Genomic DNA, 9,178 nt, shown 5'->3' with positions numbered 1-9,178 from the left:
TAAGCCGGCCTCTACTTATTCACCTTGAGAAGCCCCCTTTACGTAGTGGTTCTTATGATATCTTGTCCGCCCTTTGCAGGTCTTCGTAAACTGGCACGCACAATGCTTTCTCTATTGTTACACTATGATGGCATACTGAAGGATGAAGTTAATTGGGAATATGTTGGTGGGAGTAAGAAATTCTTATTGGTAAGTCCCCGAATGAATCGTAAAGAATTGGAGGCTCTAATCCACAGTCGAATTGGGACTATTGGAGGACGGGTGTCACTATCCATCAAATGTCGATATGTTGTTGATCCATATATAAGCACTCTAATCGACGTCGATAGCGATGATATCTTCCAAACGTTGGTTAAGGTGCTTGAGAAAGAAACTTTCAACTCTGTGATGCTATACATAACAAAAATTGACAATGGCCTAAACAATGTCATACCTTCTACTTCCTTTTCACCGCGAAATCCCTCTCATAACCTGGCCATACCTTTGACTTCTGTACCGCCGATTCCCTCTCAAAATTCCTCTCATAATGCATGCATACCTCCTACTTCCGTTCCACCGATTCCACACCTAAGATATCCACCTGAACGAGTAACTGTCACTCCTGACTCTCATTTTGAAGTAGACTTACAAAGAGAATATGAAACAGAATTGGGTAATACAAGCATAGGAGGTGACTCAGCACAATTTAGTTCAAGGTATATCTTGTAGAATTTGATTTATATTCAAGTACTCAATCTACTATCCTGATTTTATATTGTTGAACTGTGTAGGGTTCGAGTTGACCTAAATGAAAACTTCTCGGACGATATGTATGGGAACCATATCTCCGAAGATATCATTGTCCCCGGGAAGGATGCAGATGTGCCGTTGGAGCATATTAATATTTTCGAGGATGATTTTCATGTCTTCGGTTGTGATTTGGAAGAATTTAGAACTGAAGATGACAATGATGATGATCCTGCAGAGGATGATGATGATGATGATGACGAGGCTAAGGCTGAGGCTGATGTTCAGGATGAGCAGGGTGATGAGGCCGCCCATGATCCTGAAAATTATATTGGAAATCAAAATCACGACGAAGATTCTTGTGAAAACCTTAGGCCAACAGAAGTGGCTCCCCCTACCGGCAATGGTCGGCCATTTCTACCTGCTGGTACAAGTCGGCCAGTCGAAGTAGATGACATGTATGTTGGGGCTGATGAGGTAGATGCAGATAATCTTGAGTTCGATGAGTTAACTGTTGGGGCTATGTATCCAAATATGAAGCAGTTCAAGAAGGCCGTTAAGGAGTATGCAATTCGGCAGCGATTCATGTTCAAGAAGTCACGGTCAACTCCCAAGAAGTATGCCGTTGTATGCAAGGAACCAGGTTGCAAGTGGCGTATATCAGGCATTAACCGTATGACTTATGTGTTAGTGAAGAAGTTTGTCAGCGACCATACGTGTACATCTCACTTAAAGGGCAATGATAATCATCTAGCTACATCAGCATGGGTTGTCGAGACATGCTTACCCCTATTTGATCGTCCAGAAGATGTCGGGACAAGGATCATAAGACAGTACATCAAGTCGCACTGGGGTATAACCATGACCTACCGTAGAGCACACCTTGCGATGAACATCATCCTTGAAATAGAGTGTGGAAATGAGGAGGACTCGTACCGCTTGCTGCCTGCACTGATAGTTGAGATGATGAGAAGAAACCCGGGCACCTACATGCGTATTTTTCGAGCGAGAGATCTACATCCAGGGGGAGATGATAAATTTGCTCGCTTATTCTAGGCATTTGGTCCCAGCATACGTTCTTTCCAGTCGCACTGGGGTATAACCATGACCTACCGTAGAGCACACCTTGCGATGAACATCATCCTTGAAATAAAGTGTGGAAATGAGGAGGACTCGTACCACTTGCTGCCTGCACTGATGAGGTAGATGCAGATAATCTTGAGTTCAATGAGTTAACTGTTGGGGCTATGTATCCAAATATGAAGCAGCTCAAGAAGGCCGTTAAGGAGTATGCAATTCGGCAGCGATTCATGTTTAAGAAGTCACGGTCAACTCCCAAGAAGTATGCCGTTGTATGCAAGGAACCAGGTTGCAAGTGGCGTATATCAGGCATTAACCGTATGACTTATGTGTTAGTGAAGAAGTTTGTCAGCGACCATACGTGTACATCTCACTTAAAGGGCAATGATAATCATCTAGCTACATCAGCATGGGTTGCCGAGACATGCTTACCCCTATTTGATCGTCCAGAAGATGTCGGGACAAGGATCATAAGACAGTACATCAAGTCGCACTGGGGTATAACCATGACCTACCGTAGAGCACACCTTGCGATGAACATCATCCTTGAAATAAAGTGTGGAAATGAGGAGGACTCGTATCGCTTGCTGCCTGCACTGATAGTTGAGATGATGAGAAGAAACCCGGGCACCTACATGCGTATTTTTCGAGCGAGAGATCTACGTCCAGGGGGAGATGATAAATTTGCTCGCTTATTCTGGGCATTTGGTCCCAGCATACGTTCTTTCCAGCGAACACTCAGATCGATAGTTTTGGTCGATGGGGCGCATCTACGTGGAAAGTATCTTGGAATCTTACTGATCGCAGTTGGGGTAGACGGGAACAACGGATTAGTTCCATTAGCTTTTGGAGTTGTCGAGACTGAGAACGAAGATAGCTGGTGCTGGTTCCTCTATTTGGTGAAGCAGCACGTATTGCCGGAGGGGATAGGCGCATTGACCCTATGCTCCGATCGACAAAAGGGGTTGATGCAAGCAGTGCCTAAAGTAATGCCTATTGCAAACCATAGCTACTGCATGCGTCACCTCGCCGCCAATTTGTACATCGACTTCAAAGACCTTTTACTTAAGAAATTGTTGTGGAGAGCTGCTAGGGCTTTGAGAGAGAGTGTTTTCATAGACACAACGGAAAAAATTAAGGCGAGGAGTGAAAATGCACACAACTGGATAGCCGCTATTCCCAAGGAAAACTGGGCTAGTTTCTACTTCAAGGGGGATAGATATGATGTGTTGATCACCAATAGATCGGAGTGTTACAATGCAGTGCTAAAGGATGCCAGGAAATTGTCGATTGCAGCTGCGGTGGAGCTGACTTGTTTTAAGAGCTCCGAATACATACAGAAACGTCAAGCGATGGGCCATGAATGGGAAACAAGGTGCACGCATTATGCAGAAAAACATTTGGGTCTGGCCAGGGAACAGGGTCGCGGATATGATGCTTATCGAGTAGGTGTGCACGAATTTGAAGTAAGGTCCCGTGATCATCATGATGTCGTAGACTTGCTGCAACAAACCTGTACATGTCGTGAGTTCCAAACGCTTGGGCTGCCGTGCGGACATGCCATGGCAGCCATTGCCATCACGGATTTTGATGAGTACGATTATTGCCATAAATGGTTTCGTATAGAGATGTATTGGGAAACGTACTATGAGGTGCTTCACCCTACAGTAGATCGCACTCAATGGGAAGTGCCTCCAGAACCTCTCAACACTGTATTACCTCCAATAGCGAAAAGACTACCTCGACGGCCGCATACGAGAAGATCTGACCACGAATTGCAGAGTGGAGTGCATCACAAATGTACGATCTGTGGAAAACTTGGCCACAACAAAAGGACTTGCAGAGAACCTCCCATGGAAAGACAACTGCCTGATGAATCTGCCATTGGACCCTCTGCCCCCGTTTTCAATAGGGACGTGATACGTAATTTATGGAGGTCAATAAGTGGTATAAAACATCCCCGATTCCATACTTATTCAGTGTGGTGGTGGTGTTTGTAGGTCGGGTGTACCTTGTGCAGCTCATTTTTTCACGTAATTACTCCGCGGACAATGCATTGGAGGCTCCACTAGGATGAAGGAGGAGAAGTGGATTAATTGAAAGTGTGCACAATAATTAGTTCATGTATTTAATTTTTTGTTACGGAAAACCCTTTTTTGGTATACTGTAATTAGTGGTGTGCATATATTTATCTTTTTTTGTGTACTGTAATTAAAAAAATGTACTTGAATCCTAGTTTATATTGGGTTTGAGTCTATTTGGCAGGGAAGATTCCTAAAACAAAGTATTCGATGTCTTCAAACAGAGTATATACCCAGGATACCCCGTCGCTAACATATGCTTCAAGGTTTATGGGTATATCAGTATGTCACAGGCTGTCACATTTCTGCAAGACTTCAAGCTTGGTCATTACATGAAGATTCCTCGAATAACAATGTTCATGGGTCAGGTTTGTGCCTCTCCTCTTCCACCTTTCCTCTTTACCCAATTGAACAAATTAATAATGAAATATGCCATCCTAACAATATCTTTTTCGTTCTAAATAATGACAATGAAGATGAATGGAATGAAAATTTCAGGTGGTGGGTACCCTGATAGCAGCACTGGTGTACTTGGGAACTGCATGGTGGCTCTTGGAGAATTTTAGCCTCAACCGGTGGGGAAATGACTTGGATGGGTGCCCCTTTGCTTCTTGTCCTACTGCGAAAGGCATCGTAGTTGAAGGCTGCCCAGTTTTATGAAGGTGGAATGAGTTCTCAAAGTTGAAGGTTACCCAGTTTTCTGAAGGTGGAATGAGTTCTCATAGTTGAAGGCTGCCCAGTTTTCTGAAGCTGGAATGAGTTCTACCTTGCAAGCATTGTTAAAATAAGTTTTTCCCTGCTGCTAAGAAAATAGATCAACAACTGGAAAAGAAATTTGGTTGTATATATATATATATATATATATATATATATATATATATATATAATCCATTTCAACTGAATCAATTCACTTTTTAGTGTAAATAACTAAAACAATACCGTTTACTTGAAATTTTTTTGATGAGTTTCAAATGCTATAAATTGTAGTTATGAATTCGATTTTGTTTTTCATTTTGGAGAATGCAACAAATCACGAAATAGAACTTTCTGCCAAAAATCTGGACGAATACAGAGAGAATGGGCCAAAAAAAGTTCATCATTTTGCAACATTTTTTTTGGGTTTTTCTTTTCCATCTACCATATTTACTGACATTTTTTTGTTCGTTTGAAGGGCATTGATGTCCCAAATAAATGGAGCATTAGAAAGTATCAAATCAAAATCCTTCATTTTTACAACTGTACAAAACCTATTTCTTTCCTAAAATACGAACTCAAATACAAAAAATCAATAATCATAGTGTATATTTTTTGGAAACGGCTAGAGCATTAGAATGTTTCATTCATCTAAGCAAAAGAAATCCCCACGAAAATGGAATTAATAAGAAAGCTCGATATACAAGTGTAAAAAAGAATAGAGTTTGAACTCAACTACCTCCTCTTCGATGAGACTTTAAGCTTTTGTCTGACCGTCCAAAAGCACTTTTACCCTGCTCCGTTTGGATGCCAGAATACCCCAACCCAGGAGAAAACCCTACGGTGGGAAAACAACTCTTCCTATCTTCTCAAATCAACTCGTCTCTCCTCAATCAAAGAATAACCTGTCCCTTCCTATATTTTGGAAGTTTGCAGAGAATACCCTGCAAAAAACCCAAAACAAAAGGGTAGCCTGCAAAAAACCTATACTGCAAAGAAAGAATGGAAGTTTGCAGAGAATAAAATTGTCCTGAAAATCCTGTGATGGTGGTAGGTGTAGGTAGGGAGGGTTCTATAAGAAGGAAGAAGAATGCAAAGAAGGGTGGTGTATGGAAGGGAAAGGGAAGAAATCTGTGCGTGAATCTGAGGAGGAGAGCACAGCTTCTAGCCCATTCGTATCGACGCAATCGACCCACTGAAGGGTAAAGCGAGCTCGACTAAATCTTCAACAGGTAGAACCCTTGCAAAATCGATTTGTGCTTTTGTTTTATGAAATTAGGGTTTTTTTTTTTTGAAAATAAACTGAATTTTGAAGTGGGTTTTTTCTGTTCTACAAATGTCTGTTGCTATATATTGCATACTGTTCCATGATGTTTCAAATCCTTCAGAAATCACAAGTAACAGATCTACAAATAATGAGTATGATCAGATTGGAGGATAATGAAATTGGTAAGGAGCTCATATTTGCCAATATCATGAGGCATATGTTTAAGGATGAGATAGTGCTCTAGGTAGTAGTGTCAAAATAGTGCTGTAGGTAGTTTTATAAAAATGAAATAGTGCAGTTGTCTACTTAATTCAACAAAATGACCCTACAATTTCGTGGAGAAGAACTCTTCCACCTGACCATAGCTTCGAAGTCTTCTATTCTTTCTGTTTTTTATAAAAAAAAAATTTCAGAAATGAATCCATTAATAAAGAGAAAATATAATAGAAAAAGTGCTTCCAAGGCAGATCCCACAAAAGATGAACATGACAGAACTTCAGTCTTTTGTCAAAGAAGCATATATTTTTTTCCCACAATCGACACATGTCTTTACTCCCTGCTCTGTAGTGGCTTTCTAATTCAAGCAATAACCCTCCTTTCTTGCTCCACATAATACTTCTTGTTCCAAAACCTTAATCTTGCACTGGACACACATTTGTGCGTAAGTCACGTAATCAACAGTCGTTAAGACTGATTAAGTGAAACCTAAGACTGATTTTTAAAACTAGCACAACTGCAGTTTTTTTATTTTTCTCATATTTAACATATTTCCCCTTTTAGGTCCTACTCTCGGTTTCCCTAGCATTACTCTTGACAGTAATATGTAATGTACATTATCAAATAGAAGCCAGGCTCAACCCTCCAGCAATTAACCATCTCAAATCTGAGATACATAGTTTTAATAAACTACAAATCATCTTTATCAAATCATCTTTTTTGATGGATGGCTGATAGAACTTGTTAATTTTTATGAGTCAGATAAGGGACTAATATCCAATTGTGATTGAATTGTTCCTGCAATTTCCATTCTTATGCAGTTGTCTTCACACGTACCTCTGTAATATTGGTTGCCTAGAATGTGAAGTCAATGTACTAATCCTTGACATTTGAATCTTCGAGTCATAATACTTACCCATACTTCCATCCCTGTTTCTTGAATAGATACATTCATTTCCCATTTCTTCATTATAGTTATTCATTTGCAATGAGCTTACCACCAACTGAAGATGATGGTAATGGAGAAGATGATAGAATGAATATGGTTAGACAAGGGGGCGCTTTGGTTGCAGCCGGTTCCGCTTTAGCCTTGGCGGCAGTGATGGAAGAAGAGCAAGCATTCTTCGAATGTTCTCCTTATGAGAACACCTATCTCACCCCACGCACATTTCTCCCCTATGTTGTGCGAAGTGACGAGCGCTGTCATGATCTCCTTCGAATGAATGTGGACTGTTTCACAAGGTTTGTCCATATATTAAAGGGTACCGGGCGGCTAAATGATACGATCCACTGCTCAGTGGAAGAGCAGTTGGCGATTTTCTTACACATCATCTCACATGACTAGAGGAACCGCTGTATGAAGGCATATTTTAGAAGATCAGGGGAAACAGTTAGTCGATATTTCAGTAAGGTTCTTAACGCAATTATGAGTATGACAGACTTACTCATAAAACCTCCATCATCGGATACACCGCCATAGATTAGAGCGAATGAAAGATGGTACCCTTAGTTCAAGATGGTACTCTCACCACAAATAATGCATGGCCTACCAATTTAATTTTCCGTTCTTGCAATTGATCTCATGCTTCCAAAATGGACTAAAAATACCGCACCATAGGATGATCCACAACCGTCCATTGATGGACCACAATGTAAAGAGGTTGTGCCCAAACTATCATTTACATGGGTTGATCCTAACCTGGGCACTCAATTTTTATTTTTTTGTTATGGAGTTCATCTACGGTGGAGGGCTACGATCAATCTATGGAATTGTCTTTTGCGACACAACCTATTTAAATTGTGGGCCATCAAATGGACGTTTTGGATCATCCTATGGTGTGGGGTGGACAGTCCATTTGGAAAGAAGGGGGTGGCTGTTGTCATAAATGGTGTTCAATTTATCAACAAGTTTGAAGAAGAATTTTTTTCTTCGCAAGAGTTCAAGCAACCAAACAAAGCACCAGATTTATTTTTTACCGGGATTTCTTTTTTCCCACCATAGTCCGCTCAACCAAACATGGGATTTTTATTTTACCAGGTTACTTCCAGGGAGTTTTTTTTGCCACCAATCTCCCAGGAAGATTTTTGTTCCACAAAAGTCCCAACAACCAAAAAAATTCCACCAACCAAACGGTTTGGGGCTCTTTCAGACAAAGTCCTAACATTTTTACCTACAATAAAAATATAAATACCCGGAAAAGCACAAAAAATAGGAATCCCATTGCCAACTCTGAGGGTGAAAATAAAAACTAGAGAGAATAACCACAATTAAATACAAATAAATCATATTTCCATCCAATAGAAATATAAATTCCCCCAAAACTTTCTGAACAAATATTTGATGATTTTCAAAGTCCTTTACCATATTTCGCAATGAACCCAATGCCACAACCACCATCACTTGACAGAACTTGATTTTTAATTACAAATACATAATTCTCAGTATGCTGAGATACAAACAAACCCTCCCTCTGTGTCTCTACAGCCTGGTTTCTGTCCTATACATATGCGCCCAACAATTACAAATAAATTTACCCCATTTTACCCCATTTTGCTTACAAATACACACAAAACTTCACTGGAAAGACAATCAATGTCCAACCTGTTTACACCATCCATGAGAACTTGACATAATTTACCCGAGGTGGATGAATAAATGTAAACCCGATATGCGAAAGACATAAGTCTCTCAAGCTCTGGAGGTCTTCTTCATTTTTCACTCATATATCCCCCTTAAGAAAATCGCCACAATCCTCGAACTCTCCGCGCAAGAATCTTTCACACAGCTGCAGCCGATAAGCTGGAATGTCACACTTGCTGAAAGTGAATGGATCCTTTGCATACAGATGCTCGATCGCTTTAAGCACGAACAAACCACAGTCGAACCTGCATAACAACGGTTGTATTGAGCGAATCAAATTCATACCCTAGAAAAATAAACATTTAAATATACTGACCCATTGGCCTGTTGTGGGAAATTGTCCATCTGAGCATATTGAAAATGGTCTATATCACAGCCCCTTTCCTTGAAGTACTCCTTCAACAACGCTACCTGCAAGTGATTAACATTGACAGGTTTAGGAAACATAAGTGTTATACGTATAGATTTATAAGT

Source organism: Tasmannia lanceolata, unplaced genomic scaffold, assembly GCF_043159265.1.
Source record: "Tasmannia lanceolata isolate RefF3 unplaced genomic scaffold, GAP_Taslan_0.1 ptg000004l, whole genome shotgun sequence".
Lineage (NCBI taxonomy): Eukaryota > Viridiplantae > Streptophyta > Magnoliopsida > Canellales > Winteraceae > Tasmannia > Tasmannia lanceolata.
The sequence above is the reverse complement of the archived record's forward strand: the minus strand, read 5'-3'. Positions refer to the sequence as shown.